This window comes from Kryptolebias marmoratus, linkage group LG21 (assembly GCF_001649575.2).
Source record: "Kryptolebias marmoratus isolate JLee-2015 linkage group LG21, ASM164957v2, whole genome shotgun sequence".
NCBI classification, from domain to species: Eukaryota; Metazoa; Chordata; class Actinopteri; order Cyprinodontiformes; family Rivulidae; genus Kryptolebias; species Kryptolebias marmoratus.
In genome coordinates this window covers 16923664-16951530 of record NC_051450.1, presented here as the reverse complement: position 1 = coordinate 16951530, position 27867 = coordinate 16923664, and the positions used below count along the sequence as shown (strand labels likewise).

The 27867-nt window shown below is 38.9% G+C and overlaps 1 protein-coding gene across 3 annotated transcripts in view; it reads right to left on the bottom strand.

Annotated features, from left to right (window-relative positions):
• sulf1 (sulfatase 1) overlaps positions 1–27867 on the bottom strand; it is a 74912-nt gene that overhangs the window by 28996 nt on the left and 18049 nt on the right. Inside the window, exon 1 of one of the 3 annotated variants that reach the window (XM_017406598.3) lies at positions 6006–6376. The exons of 1 other annotated variant lie outside the window; for it this stretch is intronic. The gene's annotated coding sequence lies outside the window, so the exon portion shown is untranslated. Of the gene's footprint in view, positions 1–6005; positions 6377–27867 lie in introns of those variants that run through there. One more of the 3 variants, XM_037973195.1, reaches the window with a different exon arrangement.

Below are 27867 nucleotides of genomic sequence, written 5' to 3'. Positions count from 1 at the left end.
CACTCCCTGCTCTCCATGACTGTGGGCACTTATGTACAAGTGGATCTGGATATCATGTACTCTGAGTGTGTGTAGCAGTCACTCAAACAGTCAGAGAGAGTATTAGTCAGACTTTTTCACAGACAGACACATAGCCTATAATTTGTACACAGGGAGCTCACCTTTCCATTGCCTCTGGCTTTGTGTGTGGCTTTCCAAAGCACGCAGGAACATCATTTGTAATTCAATTTAATTTGTACTGACTGGCAAAAATTATAGGTCTTCGTGCATGGTAAAATATTTAGAACGGCATCTGCACAAAATCTTGAAACCATAAAATGGGAGTCTTACTTCTAATGCAATGGACTGGAACTGTTTTAAAGGGCAAGTAAAAGAAATTCAGTTTGTCCATCAATCCAGCATGACACCAGTTTGTACTGGACATGAGCAGTTTGAGAAAAACAGCTTTCATTAAGGAAATGCATATCACCTGCCACCTTTCATGCCAGAGTTTTGGTCAAACCTGGTAAAAAATGTTCTGCATGATCTCTTGTGAGATGTGATAGCACTTGAAGTATGTGTTTGGAATGGCAGCAAATTTAGGCTCAATGTCTGTAAAACTGGCTTAGTTGTAACCATTTTTGTGTTTGCTATAGTCACTTGGTCTTAAATGGGGTTGACTCCAAAACCTAATTTTTCGACCACGTACATCCAATTATTACTTTGCTAAAGTTTCCTTAAAACCCATCCACTGGTTCATGAGTTATTCTACTAACAAACAGAAACAAACACGCAGACATGGGTAAAAACAGTCTCACCTTTAGCCTTGGGTGGTGGGGGATAATGGGTAACGCACTGCAAGACTTTCTCGCTGTAAACAAAAAAGTAGCTGTTCTACTTCCACATGATGAAGTGAGGACAAACAGGACTAGAAGCAAGCAGAAGCACATGGCCCAGTCCACACTTCTGAGCATTTGTGCATGTTCACTCAGACCCACACGGGCTGAAGAGGGGAGTGCTGGCAGAGGCTGAATGTGTTTGTCCGCTCCAGGGGGAGATGGAAAGAAAGGGAGCAGAGGAGCTGAAACAAACACATGCTGGCCTCTATTAGTCGAGATGTGGAGCGGGATGGAGGGGTGAGGAAACATTCATTCTTTCCTCACCTTCGCCGTCTCCGTCCATTCTCATCCCTCCTACCATCCCACCCCCCATTATCTCCATTCTGTAGAGGCGGCGGATGAAAGGGACGACCCCCCAGTGGCAGCACTTCTCCCTCCAAAGTTGCACCGATGCAATCTGACGGCTGCTTAATTGTACGCGATACAGGCCGGTTCCTTTTCTCTTTCAAATCTAAAACAGATTGCCTCTCCCTGGGGAGGGGATTATTGGACAAGAGACATGACAAAGCAAGGACAGTCCAGCCCTCTAGGAGGTGGAGGACGGAGGGGGTAAGCTTTTGGATAGAGTGTGTGTGTATGGCGTTTCTAGCTCTCTTTTATACATGTGTCTATGTCAAAAGGAGATTACGCTTGTTTCTGTGTACATGTGGGAGTATTCACATTACTTATCCTCGGATCGTGGCAACATTACTGGATGTTTTCCGTCCTCTTTAAAACTTTTACTTTCTTTGCCTTGTCGTCACACCTTCACACCTCCCTCTCCCTCGTTTTGCCCTCTTCATTATCTTATCCCTCTTCTGCTTCCCCCTCTTGACCCAGCTTTCCCTTTCTCCCACTTAAGCCCATGCAGCATGTAGTGCAGAGTGAACAAAAGCTGCTCCGGACATCACAGAAACAAAAAAAAAAGTTTTTATGTCTCACTCTAATGTTATTTTTTTTAAATTCCAAAATAAGTAATCACAATTCTAATGATAAAGGTTCTACAGCCAATATTCACTGGTTAGGGTTTGGTCTGTGCTTTTGTAGAGCTAAAACATCTAAAAGTTTGTCAAACAAGTCAAACTTTTAAGCAAAGACCTTGCTTGATGCATTTGTGCTCAGACTATGTGTTGGGGACAACGCTTAGCTACTACCACACAAGATTTTACCTCAGTATAAGTAAAACTGACTGACTTGTATTCCTTTATGTGTTTGCTAAGTTCAGTTAACTGTGGCAGCCATCTTGAATAAGGCTGACTCCATAAGTTAAACAGTTGTAGATGTACAACCAGTGATTGATGTCTGGGAGTTTCATGAAAATTCACACAGTGTTTCATAAGATATTTTGCTAACAGACAAACTAACACATGCACAGACACAGGCAATCAGATGACTACCTATCTTTTACAGCGGGAGTTAACAGTAAATTGAAAAGAATGCCAATCAAAACACTAATGCTTGTGCTGGCTCAGAGGTTAGAAGACTAAAAATTCCCTCCAAAGATGAGCTGGATGAAATGTTTACATGCCCTGACCTTTCTCACTCAGATGGCAGGTTAAACAAACACATGGGGGAGCTATTGTGAGCTCTCAAATACCTCAAAATAGATCCACGTAGCATGTGCCTACACCAGAACCAGATATGCATGACCTACTCATGGAAGTATCTGAACAGTCGAGAACGTTTTGAATTTAAGGGCTGATATGTGCCAGGCAGGATGAAACTCCAAATCTTTGTTTGATCACTGGGGTCAACGAGGAAACCGAGAAAGTGTCTGACTCACCTAACGACAGAGGATTTTGATGCCACACAAATAAAAGCATGCCAAATGCTCAGTGTTCAAATACTGGTCATTTGCAGTGATAAGCAATCTACTTCAGAGCTACTATGCAATCAGGCTGGGATGAGGAACGCTATCATTATATCGAAGAGATAAACAAGTGCCAGAGCAAAGAGGGTGGTTTAGGAAATCTTTTCTTAACATTCTCGCATACAACAGAACATACAAACTGAAGCCGTTTAGCATTGTTTCCTGTATTATCTGAGGAGGAAACAAAGTAAAGAAAAAAGTTAATGGTTGTTCAAAGCAAAATCTGCCTAATTGGGCTCAGTGGATGTTGATTTAAGATGTGTTGTGGGCTGGGTTTTTTCCAGCTATTTCAAAATAGTTTAGTTTTTAATCTTACGTAAAAGCAGGAAGTCATCGTCAAAGTACTCTGTCTTCTATGACAAAAAACAAATGTGAGGTAAAATGCAGCATGATAAAGTCCAGCATGGCTGACAAATTACAAATTATACCATTTGTTTAAGAAATACATATAACAAAATTAGCTCAACATCTGTAAAACTGACTGAATTACAGCTGTTTTTGTGTTTAATAAGGTTCCTGAGCTGTGGCAGCCATGTTGAATAAGATTGATTCTAAAAGTTATTCAATTGTAGATGTATAAGCAGTGATTAGTTTGTATTTCATTAAAATAATAGCTGTATCGATGAAAAGTATTATTAGCATGCATTTAGTGTCTTGAGTAAGAATCAGTCAGCCATAAATCCCTTTAATCTCCTTCATTAGATGATGAGATGTTCAGTATGTTACATGTTTGAGTCTGACTGACTGACTTCATTTAAATGATACACTGCAGACAGTTTAAATCACAAATGCTGCCAACTCTTCCCTCTCTTTTGCACTTAGTCACTTTGCAGCCTTATCAGAAGAACAAATTCCTTCACTTTATAAACTTCACACTCCCATGGACACAAACACACAAAGTTCTTAAGTAGATCTGAATGACGGCTAAGCTGCTACTGGAACAACGTTTGTCTTGGCAAGCACCTATCCCCCCTACTCCCCCACAAAAATCTAATTATTTACAGCAGCTGCTTGTCCTCTTGTTTGCAACATAGAGGAGCTAAAGATTGGTTAAAGAATCGATCTTCTCCTCTGAGCTGGCTATAAAACACCCCAGAAGCTGCTTCGCCGTGCTCTCAGTTTAATCAGTCGCTAAATCGAAACGATGTTGGTTAAAAATCAACCTAAGTGTTGGATTTGTAGGTCAGACTTGTCACTGATGAAATTTTGAATTTAAGTCTTTCCACCATTCTCCAGACTTATCATTCAGTAACACACATTGACAGTGTATTGACAATAAGCCAGCTGTTTTACAGTAATTGTACCCGATATATTAGCAGTAAGCTTTGAATGGAACCACGCCGTAATTCTGCCATTTAGGAAATCTAGGTCAGGAGGATAAATGCTCTAGCTTTTGATGAGTGGTAAGTGAACACACTGATCCAATACAAAGTAAGGAAAGAAGTCAAAATGTTAATATGAGTCTTATAATAGAAGAACGTCAAACAACCAAATCAAAGTCTACTGGCAGGGTTAAGTTTAAATTGAGGATATTTCCTCAGTGAAAGAATATTTTGGGGTTCAGAAACAATGTTGCATATGTTCAAACTTTACCAGCATGTCAAAATAAGAAGACCACAAACTTTTTCTCATATTGCACAAAAATGCACTTTTTTCTCTCAATAGTTTGCTTCTTATCGCCCGCCGCCGAAGGCGAAGTGATAATGTTTTTGCCTGTCTCTGTATATTTGTCTGTACCACTAAACAAAATATGTTATAAATCACTGTACAGATTTTAATGAAACTTTTAGAAAGTAATCACTTGGTGTACATCTACAACTAATCAACCTTTGGAGTCAATTTGATTCAAGACGTCTGCCACAGCAAAGCAATCTTGGCAAACACAAAAATGCCTATAACCTATCCAGTTTAACAGATATTGAGCTGAATTTTTGTGTGGTAGTGGATGAGCATCACCTAAAACACATACTTCAAGCACAACTGTTAGCAAAATATCTCTTGAACCACAAATTAAAAAAAAAAAAATCAGAAAGTAATTAATGACCATTATAGTTCAAGATTTTACAGATACGAAGTTAAAATTTGGGGAAGTAGTAGCTGCACATACTTTAAGAACTAATGAGAGATCATGCGACATACTGCACAAAATAATGTCATTTTAAAGTTTTCACCAAAATAGCTGTAACTCAGAATAAATTAATCTGAAACTCAGGCAAAAAAGGGGGCAAGCGAATATCATCAGTTACTTTAGGCAACTTTTTATGAACTAATCTCCCAGCCTTATGTAGTTAGTCTGAACAATCTACTGGTGGAGCTGTTAAAGACTTCAAGTAACAAGGAGTTAAGTGTATCTACAGGTGGTTTACCAAAGCAAATGCACATTCACACAGCAGCAGCTTTCACCCATTCGCACAGCCTTTCACAGCTGCACAATCTCCATTTACAAGGTCCTCACACACATGGACGGTGCCTGCAGCTGAGTATAAATACTATACATCATATTCCCACTTCATTGGCAACTTACCCGTCTCACTTGACTTGACTTAAATGGCTAAAGTAAGGTGTGCATTCCCAAGGTTCCTGCCTTTCTGCTTACCTTTGACAGTTTGTGCGGAAAAAGCTCTTGAGCAGCTCGTCCATTAAGCGTTTGCTGACACAATCTGCCAGAAGTGTGCTATGAATAAGATTTATTTAAAAAAACAAACTTATCTGGGCTGAAGCAAGGGGATGTAAAAGGTATACACACATGCACAATGAGTTTTGGTAAAAACAGATTACCCAAATAAAAGGATTTGTATTAAATAAAGATTTGGATCTGCAATAAGTTTCTCAACTTATCTTTTTTTACCCATACGCATTGTAGAACACGACAAACTTTTCTTATATTTACAAAAGCCATCGTTCACTTATTATTGCAGGTTCATAGAATGAAAAATTAACAGGTGAATGGTTTTGAATTAAGAAAAAAAAATGACATTAATGGAATGTGCTGCCCTCTAATCCCTTGAGACGGAGGAATTTGCGACGGAGGGAATTCCTGTCATTCAGAGGGAAAACTATGAAATCCTGCGCTCACACACACACACACACTCACACACAGCGAGCTGCAGCGCAGACTGTCTGCAAAAACAGCACAGCTCACAACAAATCTCTTTCTACAGACTCAAACTCCTGCCTGGTAACTAAATCAGAGATTTGCTGCACACATTTTGTGAATGCTGTAAAATAAGAGAGAGAACACTTATAGAAACGAGGCAAACAAAGAGTATGAAAAGTACCTGGAAGGCAGCAGAGCAGAGTGTTGCCTGAGCGAGAGGCAAGGCTAGGATTCCTCTCTTAGGTTTATCCTTCACCGGATCTTCCTTTGCTCATAGAGGGGTTTGTGTCTTGGCGCTGGGATTTTAGTTTCAAGAGCGCGCAAGGAGGGGAAGGGGGGGACCACACAGCTCCTGGAAGACAACCTCTCTCCTCTAATCCTCTCTCCGATGTGATGACACACTCTAACCTCGACCATCTGTTGAAACACGTCCCGGAGAAGTCAGCACCACGCTGTGTCAAGAACCCCACTCCTCTGCCCAATCACAAACCGGCTGCTGGGTGGCTCCTAGCTACCAGGAGGCAGGGACAAGGACGCATAGGGACACACACACACACACTTCCACCTCCCCACCCCACACAGACACTATGAACCCAGAGCAAGAAAACCCCCAGCCATCGTAACTTGAGAGGCAGTGTAGAAGGAGAGGAAGAGTGAAAGGAGTGGAAACAGGAGGAGTGAAAGGAGAGCGAGAGTGGGGAGAAAATGTTATAGTTCTAACAGCAGAGGGAGAAGAAGACAGGCAAACACTATTTTATGGTACTTTGATTAAACTGAACAAGACTCGTGCAATCCTTCCATGCATGTGCCAACTAGACCCAAACTAGAGTAATTAGAGATGAAATGCTCATCCAAGCATTCTTTGAAAGAATGCATATCGCCCACAGCCTTTCATGCCGATGTTTTAAGATCACCTTATGCTGAGAAATGAAGTTGGTCAAATCTTGAAAGTAACGTTACGCACAATCTCATGAGATATGGCAAGATATCAAGCCCAAAGTATGGGTTATGAGTGACTCTCAGCTACTACCATATAAAATTTTAGCACAATATCTGTAAATTTGAGTGAATTATAGTTTTTTTTTGTTTGTTTTCTAGGGTCAGATGGAGGCCATCATGAATTGGGTTTAATCAGTTCTACAGGTAAATCCAGTGATTATTTCCTGAAAGTTTCATTAAAATCATGAGATTTTTTTTGCTAACAGTACAGACAAATGGACACATACTTGGATTGCCTAGTTAGGGCTCTTGTTTATTTCTTAGTCTCTATTTTAGGCTGATTTTCAATCAGCTAAGCTTGGCGATGAATTCCATTTCTTCAAATATATTGTGCTCTAGTGTTCCCATAAAGTTGTCTCCAACCCACAGTGACTCAAAGTTCAACTACGCTATTTCACTAGGAAGTGTTAGCGTGACCAGTCAGAAAGTCTTTAGCACGAAATGTCTGGTTTTGGAACATCTGTTTCATATTTTGCAAATTTACAAATGCATCTGAACAAAGATATGCTGCCGTTTTTGTTGATATTTATGAATGGCTTCGGCATGATGTTTACCAGCTCACATCTGCACATGTTTGCGTCAAACTCACAAACACATGAGTGCAGGAACCAGACCACCACAACCTTCAAAAATCCATTCAGACGCTTCAAATAAACAATAAATACTGTACGCTTCAACAATGCAAAGACCACTTCAGGACATCAGCTTCAGAATTTACAATATCACAGAAATTTGAACTCACAAAGCACCATCCAGAGATAACTTCTGAATGACTTTGCTACCAGTTGTGGTCAATAATTGATGGCAAATAATAACTCAGAGCATTGATATTTGCCGTTTTTGTTCATTCACAATAGCAGCAGAGTTTACCTTTTTTGTCAGACCATGCACAGGATTGCACTATATCCCACTTCAAACCAATGAATGCTGAGAAACTACTTTACTCTCAGCATATTTACCTTTCTCCCCCAATTCTTCTCCTTGCAGCCACATTGTATGTGGTCCAAGGAATAAAAAGAAAAAGCTGTAAAAGTCTGAATTGACTCCATGGTGGGAATGCTGTTGGCACTAAATTGTTACATCTGCAGGCACAGGAGCACTCGCACCTTAGTGTGATAAATCCTTATAGTCCCCAGGCTGCATTCCTGCCCTTCACCACCTATTGCCTCAAGTTAGAAAAGGCAGAGGGGAGGCCACTAAAATTACAAAGCTAAGGAAAAGGGTGAGATAAAGTAGAAAAAAGAAAAGGAAAAGAAGTGAAGATAAGAGGAGGGGGGAGATCTAGGTTTACAGATGGCAGCAGACTGATAAGGTGTTTAACATTTACTTTCAACACTTATTATGGCTGCATTTCCTGAACGAATCAGGCCAATTTTCAAACACTTCACCCAAAACACGAGGAAACGCTAGGTGAGAAAGGGCATCACATTAATCATTTTGTTTGAACCACTGTCCCACTCACTGATCCATTAAAAGAGGATTACGAGAACCTGATGATATTCAGGAGCAGCTTCAAAGGCAAACCCTAATGAGGCAATCCCCATCTGATAACCAGCAGCATCACCTCGACTTAATCAGAGGTGTGAAACACCAAAGAAAAGCCTTTAAAGTGGTTCATTTACATTCTATAAACAGCTTGAGCACAATGGCCTCTGTTTCAAGTTGTCCTTTGGTAAATACCATTAAGTTCAAATTGGTTTACAGATATTATCGATGACTTTTATTGTCCTTTTTTTAACCAACCCATTTATAAATACACAAACCCTTTTAAAATTTTGGTTCAGTCTTAAAAGGTTTTACATCATTCTGACTGCACATGTGGATCAGCTTTCTAGCTTTATTTGAAAATGACACACAAAAAAGGCACAAAATAGTCTTTTGTTTAAGTGGATGCTCCCAGTTACACTCCCTTCAGGCGGGCATTACACTAAACAAGACCACATGAAACTTTCACCAGTTTGAGCCGATGTTTGAAACAGAGGCAGTGGTGAGAAGGGCCTTGGGGAAAAGTGCTCAAATTAGATTAACTAAAATTCACAAAGGCCGTCCCTCAGCCCCTCCTGCATGGCTACACACAGCCTAACCCACACCTCCAACTCCAAAAGCCCCCAGTCCCCATTCTCACGGCCGAGGGGTTTCCAAAGGATCTTCAGGCAGGCCAGGGGCTACCAAATCTCTGTTCTCTTTACTGGATTAAACATGGCTGGCCCACTTGGGGTGAGGGGCTGCTTTTTCAGAAGCTAAGAACATCTGTAAACATCCTAAATCCACATGGATGAGAAAAAGTTAGACTGGGTTTCAGTGAGGGAAAATATCTACAGTGTTATTCAATCATCAAGTTTATAGTACAAAAAGGCCGATTATTAGGACTATTATTGTCCATTTTCTACTTTTACCTCCACTGATGGAGACAAAAGCAAGAGCAGAAAGAGGTCTGTAAAAATGGTTCATCTTATGAATGACTGAATGACCTGCAGGAGGGCTAGTGGTTCTCTGCTACCCCTATTCACTCTGGTTCTCCTCATACTTACTTCAAAAGAGTTTAAAAAGATAGAAATTTGACACATGCATTATCTTTAGGTCGAACAGTTTTCTCCATCTTTGTGATTGGCTCATTCACTTAAATTCATGCTTATGTTTTATTTTTAGAACTGAATCTAAATTCACCCTGTTCTCCCCCCCCATCCCCCCCTTTTCCCTTCAGTTTTCCAGCCATCAGTTGTGCTCGCAGGTGCAGGCAGAGGCCAGTGTTGGGGGACTCCTCGGTTCACTAGCCCCATTCTCTACGGCTGAATGAGATACATAAGGCTGTCATAGCTGTGATTCTGCTTCTGTGCCAGTACAGCCTGCCAAAACTGAAGCATGGGGAAGCAGCCATAATGTGGGGGTGACACAGTCTGGTGCTATGCAGCATTCTGAATAACAAGCAAGCGGCCACCGCCATTCTAACATCTCCTTGTAAGGCAGCAGTCGAAACTCATGCGAGATGGATGGCAAAATGCAGGAAATGGGCATAGCTGGTCTTGAAAAGCAAGATGCATACTTCAGTTAAAATATGATACCATTGTTGCACAAGTTGGTCTCTATTTGTCATAGCTTTCATGGTCTTTTTCGACATTTACAATGATTTTGTGACTTGTATTGTGAGTATATCAAATTTGCATCGAATTCAGCAAAATAATAAATAAAAGCACAGAGTATTCATGAACTTTTGAAAGTTCAGCATCCACTGACTATATTAATAACTCAAAGGTTGTCATCTATGTCAAGGATCGAAGAAAAAAAAAACAAAAAAACTAATACATACTAACTTAATTTACACCTGATATGAAGTGTTTGCTATGGTGAATGGCAAATATCCTTAAGATAATAAAACTACTGATCACCAGGGTCAAGAGGGCAATACTTTACAATAAAAAACATCTTTATGTTTGGCTAAAATAATCTAATCATGGAATGTTTCAGCCTAGCTATAACTATAAAGGCAAACTATGATTAACCTATTCTATAAGTCTGGTAAAATATATGAAAAAAAAATACTGCATCGAAGGTAAACTTTTTACTAGCCAACCTAAGCTTCGGTACAGCACATGACAAACACGGATTAGTAAATTTCCAACGTTTAGAGATATTATGAAAGCCAGATAGTCGAAAGACCAACAGCTGAAGCTTCACAGACCACACACACAGCAGTTTTAAAGCAGGAATGGAATCTTCTAATAGCTTTTACAAAGTTCTGAACAGATAGGAAGGAAAAAAAAACAATGCTATCACTGCTCTGATCTGTTGAATCACCAGATGACAGAAATGATTTTGGAAAAGCCTTAAAGCTGAGTAGACGAGTAAAAGCCTGGGAGCCAGGGCTGTAATCTATATATGAGATAAATACAGTGAACAGATACTGATAACTGGCTGGAGATGAAAGGAGCTCTGACAGCACAGAGAATGTTGTTCATGTTGTGACCAGGTTCTTCAGGCAAAACCTAAAATCCTTGTGAAACTGAAACGCACTGAATTGACAAAAACATCACAAAAGGACATATTCAGCATTAGAGAAACTGCAGTGATGACGATTTAAAATGAAGTTCCTCCAATTCATCACCATCAGGCTTTAAAAAACAAAAAGGTTTCTTATCGGGACACTTGATGTTTTTATTCTGAAGCACTAAGATAACGGTTTTATTCTGAAATACATAACCCCAAAAATATTAAATGAAAACAACATTTTTCTGAGGTTATATGAGGATGCGTAGTTGCATATTACTGATGAACTGAAGGAACTATTAATGAGGAAGGATTCAGATTTTGAAGGTAAATATTGTTATGTAATTTTCATAAATAAAACCATTCTGGTGGAAATCCGGGCACACAAGTCGAACGGCTTTAAATGAGAAAATAAAAAGGATTACAGGCAGAGTCTCTCGGACACGACTCAACATGTCACCGTGACGTGTGAATGAGCAGCCTGGTTACACTACACTACTGTTACAAACCACAACATCAGTCCTGTTAGGGTGACCTTAAATCACATTTCCACATCACCTAAAACGAGACAAGTCTGAACTGCTGCCGTCACAACAATAGAAAAGCACTTGCAGCAGAGGTAGAGTCAGAGGCGTTTGACTTCTGAACAAGTGTTTGGTAAAATGCCAACTTCATGACAAAACAAAACCAAAAAAAGTGTTTACTCTCATAAGAACTCAAATCTTTTTAAATCGTGATTGTGCTCGTATTTCCCTTTTAAAAAAGACAAGTAAAAATTAAAGGCCTAGCCTTACTTGAAGTAGTGCCTATCCTCTGCTTTTAAAGTCAGAACTTCAGACTAAGATCATTTTATCTTGAAAAATTAAAAAATTATAACAGTTTTAGTCAAATCTTGAAAATAACATTAGACTCAATGCATTTGATAATACAGGATCTTGGGCTTGGAATTCAGGATGACTCAGCGACAACCAACTGACTGTGTTAAAGCCATTCTTTTGATTTCTAAGGTCAGTTAGCTGTGGCAGCCATCTTGAATTCAGCTGACTCCAAACGTTAATCAGCTGTAGATGTATACTCCGTTACTTTCCCAGAGTTTCATTAAAATTTATCCAGCGCATCCAGATGGTTGAAGGTCATACAAACAGGTTGCTATCACAACAATGTGGCCTGCCTACTCTATTGAATCAAGACTGAATCTGAATCTAGCATTAAAGTAAATCATGCAAGTAGTATTCTCTTTTTGAGATATCCTTATTGTAGAGCAAATCTCTTCTGGCACATGTAGGCAGTCATCTTCTCTATATGCTATGCCTGATATGCCATAACAGGACAAAAAAACAAAAATTGCCTACTGGTTTTCTAAGATATTTAGCTGACAGACGGACAGGGTTGACCCTAAGCGTTTTTGCCAAAGTTTTAAACAAAGATGCCACGCAATTTGAAGTTTTGAGTACATGATGGGGATGTCTCTCAGCTGCTACAAGTTTTAGCTCAATATCTGTAAAACTGATTCAGTTTCTGCCATTTTTGTGTTTGCTAGGGTCAATTTGATGTTGCTACCATCTTGGATTGGGTTAACTACACGGCATGTTTGAAAAGTTAATTCATTCTCTTAAACAATCACTATATAGTAATCTAATTAGGGGATCAAGGACAGCAGATGTTCTTGCATTTAAAACACTATTTGACAGCAAAATAGACTGGAATACAAAATGTGAGGTAATGGACAACATAAATCTGCTGTTTTTGCAGAGAAAATGTGATTAACATAATTTTCTTTAAAGTTTTCAGTTTTTTTCTAACTACACTGACAGTGAATCTATCACGTTAGTATCCAAGTCCTTTTAAAAGATTAAGTTAAGCCTGTTCTTCTCTAAGTGTTTCAAGTTCCACCAAATAATTTGTTCCAAAAGTTGTTGTTTTTTTCCACCACTGATATTCTCTGCTAAAAACCTTGACCCCTGAAAGGCAAGAAGTCAGACTTTTCTGTCTCTGAAGAGCTTTTGGAAGTCCCATCTTCACAGACTGGAGCCCCATTTCTGGATCCTAACTTAATAATCCTGTCAGGTGAGAAGATGAAAGACAAGAACAGGGATAAAAAGAAAAAAGCATCATTGTGAAAGAAGGGCTACATATACGATACTTAAATGCCTGGTTGTTGAGTGAATGAATAAAGATTTGTAATGGACGGATATGTTGTTTGATTGCTTCCTTAGAGGCTTAAATTCACCCCAAGCCATGATAAAAGGGTCAAATTTTGATTTGTCATTCACACGTAAAGAGAAACCAATCAGATCAAGCTCCCGTAGATGGATGATAACGCTGTGAAACAATGCAAAACTTCTGGTTCCATGGAACTAAATACAATAAATAAGTAAAACCTAAGCAGCCCTGGTATCCACATGTCAAAATTGGCACACATGCAAGTTTAATTAGAATACAAACTATGTTTTCTGTGGCCTGTAAGATGAAACACGGGGATGTGGCTGTGGCTTTTAACAGGGTGTTTGTTGGGCTCCTGGTCAGGGGGAAAGCATTGAGGCTCCATGTGATTTGTGATTCGCACGAGGGTGGGAAGAGAAGCCTTTTAAATCGGAGCCCTGGACTCTGTTTCCTCTCACTAAGAGAAAATCAGTAACATGAATGGCTTAACCGCTGGGATGTTTATGACTCAATGGAGGGCCACACAGTGCAAGCAATCATTTGTATGAGTAGGTACAAGAGCATAGCACTTCCCTCCACTAAGCTCCCTCATCCCTTTCCTATTAAACCCCTCCCTTTACCAACCTCTTCTTATTTAGCTTTACTCTAAAATCCTAATTTTAGAGACGCCTTCGGAGCTTTTAACAATAATTAGTGTCACAAAAAAGAGACAGCTGTCAAAAGGGACGCCTAAAGGAGTTAGATCTCAAACAGGTGCAAATTCCAATAATACCAGCGTGCACTTGGAGACTATTGTGTCTCTGTAAAACTTGGCCAAGTAGCTTGTTGAAAGTGATGGCCAGCAGAGATGTCTGACAGGTACACCTGCTTTCATCCCTCAATAGAAACCATTTTCACATCACTCTAGGTTTGTGCATGCGTCAGTGAGGCAAAAGGCAATGCAGGTTACAAAAGTCGGATTGTATCCGTTAGATTTAATTGTTAATTTAAATTGTGACACAGTCAGAGGTTTGATTTTTGTGCTCAGTTTTACAGAATTTAGAGCCTGGAAACACGGCCCGGAGAGCCCATCCCTCATGAGAATTCATCATCTGAAGCTGTATGGGTGGGTGAGCGATCATTCAAAGAAACCCCGCAATAATCCAATTAAGAACACAATTTCCTTTAGTACACAACTGTCAGAAATCAGCCGAGTCAGAGAGGCTGAAAGGAGCATGGACAGAGAAAGGGTAGGAGAAGGCTTTTCTGTGTACTGCCCAGTGACTGCAATGAAAAAAAAATGTAAACAAAGCTTTAAAGAAAAGGGCTTTAGATCTCTACAAACATGACGGGGCCTCCTGTGCTTTACTTTGTAACTGTACTGCTTGGCTGACGATCAGCGCTTTTGTCTGAGTTTTTTCAGCACGAGTCCTTTGACCCAGAGCCAAGACGCCTTTCACAGGGAGTGAGAGTGAGTCCACACGTGCTTGAATATGCATGAGACGAGCGAAGGGGCTTCTTCACTCCAGCTGGCTTTATAATCTTATGACAAGAAGAGCACAAATAAGAGACAAGTGTTGAAACCAAACGTTTTCTCCCACCAGCCAAATTATAGGTGGGTTTTAAACTCCTATAGTCACTCTTTTTTTCCTCTATCCACCAGTTTAGAAGCAGAGTTTCCAGCGTCGATGCCACATTTCTGTGCAACATCTGTTCTGATTTGAATTATAATATAAAATCTGAAAAACATAAGCCCATCTTGGTTAACAAGCTCTACAAATGTGCAAAAGCAGTCAAATCTTTTAGTTCAACATCAGTCTCTCACATTCAGCGCTTATTCAGCCAGCGTCGCGGTCTTATCTGTTTGAAATCTCTTCTCTTTAGAGTCTGAAGCAGATTCACACCATGGTATTACTTCCTGACCCCTCCTTCCATCCATGATAACTCTCATTATGGTCTCTGTTAGCCAGTTTAACATGTGCTAACCTCTCACCTACTACCTGTGCTTTCAAACACTGTATTTAAATTCGGCTCAATTCCCTACAAAGTCGACAAATTTTATGTCTGACAAGTTTGAAGAAGTGACTGACCGTCCTATTAGGAGTGGCTGGTAAACGCAAGTTCGACAGAATTACCAACAATTTGAGCAGTCTATTTTGTTCTGTCCATCTCAATTGCTAACTTGAATGATATATAAATTATATTTACTCATTTATGGATAAACCTGAATTAAAATATAACACACAGGTAGAGACCATTAGAGTCCCATTACTTTTTCAAAAACAATTGGTATAAAAGTGATTTCTGTAAATTAACCTGTATGTTAAATGCATCTTAGCTTTTAGAGGACAGAATATAAGCTCCATAACAAGACCAAAATAAGGAAAATGATCATTATGGTCAAAATTATATCTTGATCTTTTAAGTCTACATGATCAGTTCAGTTTATATTTAAATTTGATTTAAAGAGTATTAAAAATGGACTTTCAGAAGCAGGTCACAGGTTTTTAAATGAAGACTCAATAATGCCGAGTGAACAGGAGGCTGATCAAAATGTACATGATGGTAAATGTTTCCTCAGACTGTTCAAAAGTCACATTATATGTTTGTGTTTGAGAGAGTATTTGTGAACTTTATGGACAGGAAATGAAAACTAGGGGATGAGTAAATCAAATGAAGGTATAAGAAATAGAAACATGATTTAAAAAATCTGAAACTACATCACTACTATACCAAAACTGTGAAAGGAGGCACTCCAATATTTTATTTTTAAAAAGCCACTTTTAAATTCCATATTCTTTATTTCCTGTTTCTGTCCGAATGGTTAAAGGGTTCAGAATACATCTTAAACTGACTGACAGACTTATGAGCAAGGTAGTGCAATTGTTTGAAGCTCCAGAGATTTATATAATACCAGTCCATGTACAGCTTCTTTTATATATAAATCACCAATTTTCTTTCTGCAGGGCATTTCTCTCAGTAGGATCTTAGCTGGCATATCACCAAAGGACATGTTGTAAGAGACATAATAAACAATCTTGAATGTTTAGAAATATTACATTCTTCTAATAGAACAGCTGAAATGGATTTAAAAGTTCCAATGTAATCTTCTAAAGAACCTAGAAAAACAGCGTCTCTTTCTATGGTGAATGATTAATGTGTTTAGTTTGGTGTCAGACCTGCTGAAACCAACAGCTCAAGAAAGAAAGGAATAAAACATGCTGATCGCTTTACGAGTTCCTCGCCACATATGGTACAGCACTTGAGCGTGTGGTGAAATCAAAACACTTTAAATGAATAAAAAAATAGTCATAAGTAAGACCGCATGCCATTCGGACAAACTTGCTTCACTTGTTTAATCTCTTCGTACGGTACGTTAAGAGTCACAAATCTGACATTTGCAATCAGTTAAAAGGGGCAATCTTCCTTTCTGATGCTGTATGGCAAAAAGAATAAAGAAACCTAAGAGACGGGTGATGTATCAGATTTAATCTATTTCACTATGTTGTGAAGCCATAGCAATTGTTTTAGTCATTTCATTGAGAGATTAGTTTCTCTCGTATGATCCTAACATTGCACTTGGAGCAAACAACCATCCAGAAAACACTCCTGAGTGAACAGAGTTTCTGTATGAGAAGAGAGGCATGAGAGCATGGTGAAAGCAAAAGAAAGTAACCAGCCCAACAGGAGTTATTGAGCATCCAGCAACAGCAGATCAATAAAAAAAAATGACTCGTTCGTAATGAAAATCTACTTTAAACTAACATTTTTTAATTGTTTTACTGGGATGGCTTGCTTTTTGGTTTAATGTGATCCTGAACGAGAGGTAGGCTTTTCAGATGATGGACAATTATGGACATCATCTCATCTCTATCAACATTGATTATGTTATCAGAAAACTACCATTTTCCTGATACAGTTACAAAAAGCGGAGGAAAACTTCAATATATGGTCTGTTGCTGAAGGATGCATTTAGTCATGGTACGAGGAACACAATCACAGCGTATCTGAACAAACAACTGTCAGACTTGGCCTGTTTTCACTAAGAAGAAATTATTAAGAAACAAAAGAGTTGGATGATGGACTGCTTATCATCTACAGGAAAAAACGTGGGGAAAAATGTTTGCATTTGTCTGCTGTGTTAGCAAAATGTCTCACAAACTACTCGACTGATTTTAATGTGTACAGTAAGCGATGTGGATGACTAAGCTACTTCCACATTTAAAAAATTGCTCAGTATCTGTAAAACTGACCAAGTTATATACATATTTGTGTTTGCTATGAATGATTAGCTGTGGCAGACATTTTGAATGAGGCTGACTCCAAAAGTTAATCACTTGTACACATGTATTCAAAGATTTCTTTAAGAGTTTCATTAACATCCACCCAGCAGATCATAAAATACTTTGCTAACAGACAAACACACATACTTACACCCCCTGTTGCCATGAAAGTTGGGTAATAACACAATAGGCGCTATAGATACTAAATCCCATAATTTTAAGAAACTGAATGCAAGTGTGTGTTAGGGAGATGAAAGATGATGATTTACAGGTGAACTAGGAAAGGAGGCTATCAAGTTCACACTTGTAAAGCCTTTTGCACAGCACATGCTGCAAAACTGACAAATCAGAGAAAAGAAATCTGTTTTGGGAATCTGTCTAAATCCCACTTTGGGGAAACAGTCACTAAGCTCAGCCACAAATATGTGAAGTCAAAGTGTGTCAGAAATTGACTGTAATTTATGCTCTGTTCACTTTCCACATCACATTAAGTCTGCCTTATGAACCCTGTGGTCTTGGCATCCTCCATCATGATATTACACAACAGCGTTCCATGTCAAACAGTGAGTTGGTCCTCTCCCGTCGTCGGCCAAATACAAATCGCAACCCCCAGTTTTAAATCCAAGTTAAAGAAAAACGAAGTTACTGGCTCTGAAAATGAAAAAATAAATAAAATCTGCATCAATAGGAAGTCAAAGGTTTTCACTAATGTTTTGGCAACCACAATTAAGACACTATAAATACATAACAGAGCATAAAACACCTAAAACTGCACCTTTTTGCTCTGGATTTAGCTGACAAGGCTGCTGTGCTTCAAATTACTAGCAGGCACACAGCAGGCACATAGAGCGCTTGGCTTAGATGTGTGTGTGGTGCCAGTGCACAAGCCAAACTTTTGGAGTCAATTGTACAGGACATGCAAGTCTTAGCCATGAAAGCCATCTGGGAAGGAACAGAAATTCCACTATTTACAGCTATAAATAGAAAAAATAAGGCTCACAATCAGTGATAATCCCTCAACAATGTAGCGGCTTTGTGGCGATACTTACAGTTCCACTACGAGACTCGGAGGAAAACATCCTGTTCCACCTAACCATCACGCTGTGGCTGGATGCAGTTAGAGCATACATAACCTTTGACCTAAACTGGAGAAGTCACAGAGGTCTGGGATTAGAGGGGTATGACACTTAAATCATGGATTGACACCAAATCCCCCTGAAATAGTCCCTGCAGGGTAAGTAAGGTGGAGGCAGCTCAGGTAGAAAGTAATCCCTTCTGGCAGAGAAAACTAATGAAGTGAAAGTTTAGATATTTAGATAATTTATCTAAAAATGGTACTAAAGTTTATTGATTTGGGTTGGATTAATGAATAACGTGGCAACAGTCAAGTCTAACTCTGTATACACAAAAACATGGCAGCACTCCTCTTTTTTTTAAAAGTACTACTTCTGAAGTAGGTTCTTTTTCCCCTCAGAGCTTTTTCCTTGTGCATTGTGTTTGCTCCTCGTTGCTTGACATAGGGGTAATATATCAAAATGTATGAGCCTTTATTGCATCCTGTTTAAACAAAGCTAAATTGGGTTTGCCCAGACTACAAGACACAAAACAGAAGCCCGTGCTCTCTCGCACACACACACACACATTTAAAGACGAGTATTGGGAGGTGCTTCGGATAAAAGAGCGAACGTGGAGTTAGGAATAGCACAAAGAAATCTACCAAACCTTTAATCCAGAGAAAGAAAATCCACAAACCTAAATCAAAACACAAATATTTAAGACTATTTTATTTGCCACTACTTTATTATTTTTCTATAATTTCGTCATTTATATGAAAACTTCTCGTCTTATTTTAAAGGCCATCTAAATAAATAAAACATGATGTATCACTAAGTTGAATTGTTCTCATCCTGCAAACAGAAAAAAATCTTGGTAAAGAATTAAAACCTTATCATCCACTTTCACCTTTCAGCAACCGGCAATAATTGTAAATCCCAAATTAATGAAACTTATCAATCAACTTTCTTCAAATAAGTGTGGCACCTCGCAACATCTGCTTTAGGGTAACTAAATTATCTCCTCTTACTGTTCGTTAGAAAAGTCTGGTTTAAACTGGAGGCTGCACTCCTCTAATTTCATCCATCAACATTATTAAGTTGGACAAAATGTCTCCTGATGATCAAATTTGAAGCCAAAAGTCAATTTTTTGGGATGTTGCCATGTTGTATTTTTTAAACCAGTTTGTGCACTACAAATAGGGGGTGTACCTTCAATAATAATAATAAAAAAAAATCCTACCTCCAAACTCACTCCAAACTCACTAACAGGCTGTCACAGTGTCAATCACAGTGTTATCATCGTTTTCTTTAACAACTAACTGAAACTAAATGTAATGGAGAAAAAAATGGATAATTGAACATAAAGCAGCAAGGTGACAGTTATGTTTAAAACCAGACGTGAAGATGTCATTCTCAAATGTCTGACAGTAAGGTGAAAAATATCTGAATCTAGAAGCTCTAAGCCAGTTCTGATTGTTCTGATTTTGGTAAACTAGTGGCGTCCAATCCTGGTCATCGAGAGCCACGATCTTGAATGTTTTAGTTGTTTCTCTGCTTGACACACTTCATTTGAATGACTCAGTGATTAACAGGCTTCTGCAGAACTTGAAGATCTGCTGAAGAGCAGGGAAACATCTAAAACATGCAGGATGGAGGCATCGAGGACCAAGATTGGAAACCACTGTGATAAAGCAACATACCAAAAACAGAGGGAGGTGGTGGGAGGAAAATTTACATTTTTTGTGCCTTTAACCCTCCTGGTATCCTTGGGTCAAAATGACTCCTGAGGCTTCGGTTTAAAAACTGAGGGGGTCATTTTGACCCAAGGACACCAGGAGGGTTAAATTTAAAATTTCCATTGGCAGAGGTTACATATCAAATGTAAATCACTATCTGTAAGTCATATAATTTCCTCCCATCAGGCTCCACGGTTTGCTGATTTGTTCCCTTTGGAAGCTGAGAATCTGGGAGTAAAAGGGAAGCTCAAGTTCAGCTTGAAAGATGACTTGCGTAGAGGCTGATTTATCTGCCCCCTAAGTCCTCTCCACTCCTCCAAGACCTCCCAGTTTCCTTGAGCCCAACAGAGTTGTTGCACTAAAACAACACTAAATCATGACCACCCCTGGTCTAGAAAAACAATCTGTCAAAAAACAACACTACTTAATAATAAACCATAATGAAAAATTGCAAAAAGACATCTGACAGAGCAATTTACTCAAATTACTTAATTTTATTCACGCTACAAAAGGTAAAAAAATAAATAAAATAATGTAAAGCTTTGTATTTTTAAGTGGATACTTATACTTCATAACTGCAATATGTCTAAACAGAAGACCAAATATTGTATTTTTCTTCTTTTGTTTATTTTAAGCATATGAAAAAATGTATGGTTGCTGTTTGAAAATTATGAATCAGCAGTAATTTCATAGGTCAGAAACCCAAAATGATTTTAAAGCCTGTTTGCGGTGGGACCACACAGCTACACAAGTAAATAGTAATGCATAAAATACTTGAATAAATTACATATTTGAGAGAGTCGGATGTTTTACAAGAGGCTGACAGTTTCAAAACCTGTCCATCACAAGTTTGACAAAGAAGCTGCACCCAGAGTAAACAAAGATTGTTTTTTCTCTGACATTATTTACAGTAATATACTTCTTTTCCACCACATTTAAAATAAAAACCAGATCTTCCAGTTATCAAAAGGACCAAAACACATCCAGATTCCACAGCATTTACTCAAAAATTACAGCATTAAAGCTGAAGTTTCTGTGATCTTACATCAACATCAAACATCTTAGGAGACGCAGGAGACCAAATATGATATTTTGAGGACTGATCTAAATAAGCAAAAAGTCATAATGCAAGGGATTTTACAAGGATTTATAAATGCTCATGCTTGCAAACACATATAAACATATTTTTCTTGTTTTGTATTGTGGATTTGTGTTTGTATGTCAACAGAAATCATAAAGAAAAACTATAAGATAAGACTATTTTATTTCGATCATAAACATTTCAACAAGTATTAAAGATCAAGTATCATAGATTTCACTTCTAAACAACAATATATTGCAGTTTATTGTCCATGTTTTATAGAGCATTCTGAAGACCAACCACATGTGGATCACACAAGAAGACGGGCTTTAAAATACATCAAATTATCAGATCCATTAATAAACCTAATATGTGGAACACGTGTGGAATATGCGGCACACCTCTTTTTACAAATCTGCTTGATTTTGGAATATTGGAGAAGAATTGATTGAGCCTTCCTGGTAAGCCTCCTCCCTCACCTAAAACCCCGTACCAATGAGAAGCAGATTTTACCAGGTATCAAGTTGTGGTCTCACAGCTCTCAGCAATTTTTTTTTTCTTAACCCCAAAGCTTGTTTTGATACCTCCAGGGGGTTCAGAAAAATGAAATGCAAGTGCTGTTGAAACCTTGTCCTCCCCCCTGCCTATGCCCTGGATAGAGGAGCATGGGGAAGGGGGGGGGAAGCAGCATCTCACTTAGCTAAATTGACCGTGTCTCATCCCTCAATACCTACTGTTCCCATGGGGAAGATGAACTCCACCAGGTGCCATGTAGGAGCTATGGAGTCCCAAAAACCTCTCAGCATTTCCCACACCCTTGCATTCCTACTGTGGAGGTGAAGATGGGTCAGACATGCCTGGATAGCCTTTGTCAACATTTTAGCAGCACCAAACCATGACTCGGATCTACACTTTTCTGACATGTGCAGCAGTATTATTTGCTGAGCGATAACACAATTCTGACACAAATCTTCTCACGAGTGCAGCCCGTAGTATCACTTCATTAAGAACTAAAATGCGAAGACTTTGGATGGAGGGCAAATTGTCCAGATGGTCCTAACTCACCAGCAGCCATATTAGCTTTCTGAAATGTTCGGTCCTCTGTTAGCATTTACCTGGGACGGCAGGGTACTTCCCTTTTGATTCCAGCTCTGATCTGTCAAGCAGAAAAAATAACCCAGGGCTACTTCAAAGGCTGAGCTTCCTCCCAGCGGCTGCATCCTGAATGCTACCGCCCTCGCGCAAAGAGCCTAAAGCTAAAAGACGTCTTTATTTGAAAATTGGTTTAATTAAGATTACTGGAGTCCTTTGACGGTCAGAGGGGGGGAAGAAAAAAAAAACACATGCTGACAAGCACAACCGTCTGCACGTTTCCATAAAGATCAACCTCAATAATTTTCACAATACCTTCAGCAGGTTTTATCCCCTCATTAAGTTAGACTGCAAACTAAAACTCAACTGTAAAAGTCTGAAAAACATTGAAAGGTGAACAAGCCCCTGTTCTCATACAAGTAGCTGGTATTTGTAGTTTATGTTTTAGTAAAAGCACACCCTATATACTAAAATTTTTATCTTAAAGAGGTGTTTTATGGTGTCCGGAGGGAGGTGGGGAGAAACAGTATCCATTTAGTTGTAGCACAAGTGAATGTACATACACAGAAGTCATGCAGCGAAAGAAACCACTTATTATCCTGTATCAAGCACTCAAAATGCTCTTTTATTTCAAAGGAAACTTGAACCACAACTTATAAACAATTTGTTGTTATCAAGTACGATAAAACTTAAATAAATGCATAAGGATGAAATGGGCATAATGTGACAGATCAAAGAAACATTCTATTCACAGAGATCCAAAAGCACTTTTATTCAAAACACCTTAAGCTGCAGAAGGAAATTGTGGGTCAACTACTTCTTCACACCCCTCAGGTTGGCCCACAAAAGCTTTCCAGCTGTAGCCTGGCAGCAGTAACACATCCAAACCCTGTCAACTCAACTGATATTGAAGCATGGAAATTATTATAGATCACACGTAGGAGAATATGGGAGAACTCCAAGAGAGGGATTTTATCACACTCAGGACCCACTGTGGTTGTTCTCTCAAGGTTGGGGGGGGGGGTAAACCCAATTTCATGAAACAGTTCCTTATCTGGCCAAAGATCAAACCCTCTGAAGAGTGCTGTAATTTCTTCAGAAGGCTTCGACAAGCCATACATCTGCGGGATTTGCTCTGGAGAACAGTGCCATAAGTCGGTCCAAGACTACGTGAAATTCTTCGTCAAAGATTTATAGTGGCTGCTGAAAGGAAAATTTGCTGTTTCAACACCACATGAGGTGACATCTTGGGTAATTTGACTAACGTTACTTTCAAGTTCTTTTCCACCAGGTCTAGGTTGGATGCTTTGTCATCAGAAGCACACAGCTAGAAAGGATTTCAGCTCACAGCAGCTGTTTTGTTCTCATAGATAACAGTTTTCACTTAGGCCACCCCTTGATAATAGCTCAGGGAGCTCCCTGCGACTTGGTTTTCAGAGGCGGCAAACGCCTTAAAGTCATCCGTCTCGGTCTCCGTGGATGCATTTAGGAGGATGGTTGAGTTATGAGTTTGGCTCATGTTACCTGGCTCTGCTTGAGCTGACCTGAGCGAGACCAACAGATTAAGGAACCATCTGGGAGCTGCAATCCGAGCCTAGAGAAGAAGAAACAGCAGCGCCGTGCTAGAACAGCATTTTTATTTATTTACAATGACACATGATGCACACACACACACACACAGACCTATTCGTCTCTATTGGAGTTTAAACAATTTAACTTCAACCCCTTTTAAAAGTGACAATCTGTTAAGTTACCCACACCCAACCTTTGAAATCTCAGTGATCACAATGTCACAATTCACTGACTGAACTGATGTGGGTTAGAGTTATCAAATTTGAACTAAACATGTACATTAGTAGAAATTTTTCTCCATGTTTGATGAGAGGATGACAGTTATCTTTCGCTAACCAAACCAGGCTTTTAATAAGGAAGACAATCTCCAAAGATTACAAGTAAAATATCAAAGATTACAAATTAAATTGTTGTTGAATCACATCACATAACTCTTGTTTGAAAGTTTACATTCCAGACATCACACCAAACGAATTTTGGCTTTTTGTACACTACTATAACAAATCAAAAGCCAGCTTCATTTCAATCCTAAAACCTAACTAATCTTTAACATGAGCTGCAATTCACAAATCCTTGTCTATAACAAAAGGTGACGGCTAAAATATCAAATTTATATCAAGGAGCCAAACACGACTGGCCTCCATAAACTAAAGTGACAATGTGGTGGAATACTTCCTCAGCCTTTGATGCATAAAAAATATTATTTCTTATGGAAAAATGGAAAATGAGAACAAAACACTGACTGTATTCATGTAATACAAGAGATACTACAGGCAGAGATCCAACTGTCTATAATAAATCCTGCCAGGATTTATTTATTTTCTGAAGTTTAACACTGTTGGACAACCATAGTCTGACTCTTTCCGCTGATGGTTTTCAGAGGTGACATGGCTCACCTACGCTGCAACAGCTACCTCTTAAAGACTTCTTGTGGTGGCAGACTTAATCAGTGTATTACACACAGCAAACAGCCAGAGAGTAGGGCCTGGTTTCCATCTGAGAAAACAATAATGGCTCCTAACGCCATCATCAGGACCCCTGCCCTGTGAGACAACACACACTGATAGATCAATTTACAGCAATTACTCTATTTTTTTAAAGGCCTTTCATGTCTCCAGTAAAAAGGCCCATTCTTAGGACAACTCAATGACTGAGTGGTTAGGGCACATACCACATGGCTGCTAATGCGCCGTGCAATGAGACCCTGTTTTGATTCCCAAAGGCCACACCATTTGCCCCCTAGTCTCTTTCTAAACATTTCCTGTCTGTCTCGCGGCTCAAATAGAAGCCCGACATACCTCAAAATGAAAAGCAATATTACAATTCACTTGAAACATCTCATATCTTTGCCTACTCTCACTTAGGCATACAAACCACCAGAAACAGCCATGGACTTGTCTCCACCAGGCACTCGGGAGCGATCGCAGCCCATCTCTCCTACAAAGTGTTTGTAATGACAGCCTCATGCTCCACAGGCTGCGATAAGCACAGACTTCACAGCTGTTGCACTTAACGGCACACCAAAAACAAGGAATCAGCATACCATCTGCTGCCTGTGTCTCCTTCAGATCATCAATCAAACCCAAAAGATACGGTTCCCACCACATTATAAGAAGTACGCTGTTCTGTACATGACGTCACCGCGTATTAGCAGCTGAACTTAAAAGTGTCTAACAGTGCAAGTATTCTGAGGCATCATAAATCACTTCAGAACTTGTTTAGTCTATGCCTTTTAAAGTGACGGCATTCAATGTAAATTATGTCATACACTTAAGTATTTAAATGCCATTAATCATCATTCAACATCAATCACTCCATCAGCCACAGAGTCTATTATCAGAGACAAAGAGAGTAAAATGGATTCTTCATTTCAAAGCAAACTGAGAAATAGAACAGCACCATAACTTCTGAAAACAATGTTCATAAGTATCTTCACATGGCAACACAGATACTACAGTTCAAACAGTGTTATCTTTGTCAAATATGCAGCTATCCTGTGCCTTTTAACTAAGGCTAAACCTTTAAAAATGCATGTAACACAACAAGAAACATGACATGATTTCTTTGAAACCGTTGAGATATTAACATTTATATTTTACTTCTAAATGTTAATATCTGCTTGTAAATCAAATCATTTATGTAATTAAGTGAGAATTTGACTTTTATAATATTTCAGAAACTGATAGATGCAAGAAAACTTCCCATAATATGCTAGCTGCAGAAAATACATGTTGCTTTACTGTATAAGAAAAAATCTAAGCATAACAAATATATTTTCATCCTTTAGTTATAAACACAACCCCACAAATGGATTACAGTAAAGCCTGAAAATGAGTCCTGTACCAAATTGTTATGTTAGAGCTCTGGTTCTCAAACTTGGACTGCAATTTATGCTGCTCAACTTAAACAACCACTCTGTAAATCCTCCTGGGCATTTTCTACTGCCTTACTTTAATAGTTTTGTTTGTTCTTGCAAGATAAGAACAGATTTGCATGTAAATGATGCATTTATGCATGCTTTTGTGTAATTATTTTTATTGCCTACTGACTTTTGCTGATTTTTCCTCTTCTGTTCTTAGTCAATCCTTTTGCTGAAACTACACAAATGTTCCAACTGAGAGACAAAAACAGGGTTATTCTATCCAATCTCATTAAATCTTTAGTACCAGCTCAGGAAAAGTAACTTTACTATCAGTGCTGACAGTTTAATGCGACGACTGGACTATGGAATAAATGATACACCGAAGCCAATTTGCAGTTCTGAACAACTCAATTCAAGTGACAAGACCGCTTGCTTCTGCAACTCATGCAATAAATAAATAAATAAATAAATAAATAAATAAAAAGAAAAGGAGATTTTCGCAAATGTTCCCAGATATTCTGGAGACTCCCTCGCTAATCAAGTTCACCAACTAGTCACCAGCAGTCACAACCCAGGGAGACACTGGTTTAAATAATCTTAAAAAGGCAAGTGAAACAACTCACAACCAAAAAAGAACTACTAGATTCACATTAATCAAGCAGTTTGCACATAAATATAAATGAATGCTGTTCTGTTTGCTGGTGAAAAGAAGCAGTTTTCCTACAGCTTTTATTTCAGTGTAACAGACTTTTGTTTTTTTAAACCGTTTAAAATTCAAACATTTTTCTAGTAAATAACACCAACATTAACAAGCCAAGCATTAACCGTTTAGGAAATAAAACAAACACAGACAGGAGTGGTGTTTGACTCGGGGAGGTGAGACGATGTCATGTGCCATTAAATCAAACATCTGTGAAGGGAGGTTCCCATCTGATAAACTCAATGAACTCTTGTCTGTGTGTTGAACCGCCTGCCTTTTCTCCCAATCAGGCCGCTGCATGAATTTACACTACCACATAAAAACACACAACGTTTCCATCTGCAGTCATTGGTTCATATTTGCTAGCAGAGGATTTTGTTTAGGTTTGTTTTTTATAAAACCAACTTGGTTCATGTCACGTTTGACGGTAAAGCTGTGCTGCTGAAGAAATTTGTGGTTGTCCTGCTTTATGAGAAAATGCCAGCTTTTAAAATTAAGTTTGCTGTACAAACCTGCAACTGTGCCTTTACAAATTATTGCAATGTTGACAATAATCATGTGCAAGTAAATTTACATTTTAGGCACAGACGACACCAGAAGATACCGGGAGATCAGCAAGGAGAGCGGTATGTGGGAAAGAGCGTATTTACAGATTTCTGCAACTTGCATGCAACAAACAAATTCTGCAACTTTCATAATCTGAAAATTGATGGATGAACAATTTAACAAAAACTGAGCATACTGATACATATCTATGTTCACTAAACAAAAAAAGAGGATAAAGTAATAGCATATAAAACAGCTTATGTGGGTCAGAGTGTGAGATTAGAAAACCACAAATCCCAGGCAATAATTCTCAGCAGGAGGACAGTAGCAGGCAGGCAGTAAACTAGAAGGCCGTGCTAAGAATAACATCAATGAAAAACACCTGTTCTTCCAGGTTGGAAACGAGTCTGCAACTAAAGTACAAAGTGCTGCGATGGGAGCACTTTAGGACTGTGGTGTTTGACCTAAAAAACTACTTCACTGCCATCTGC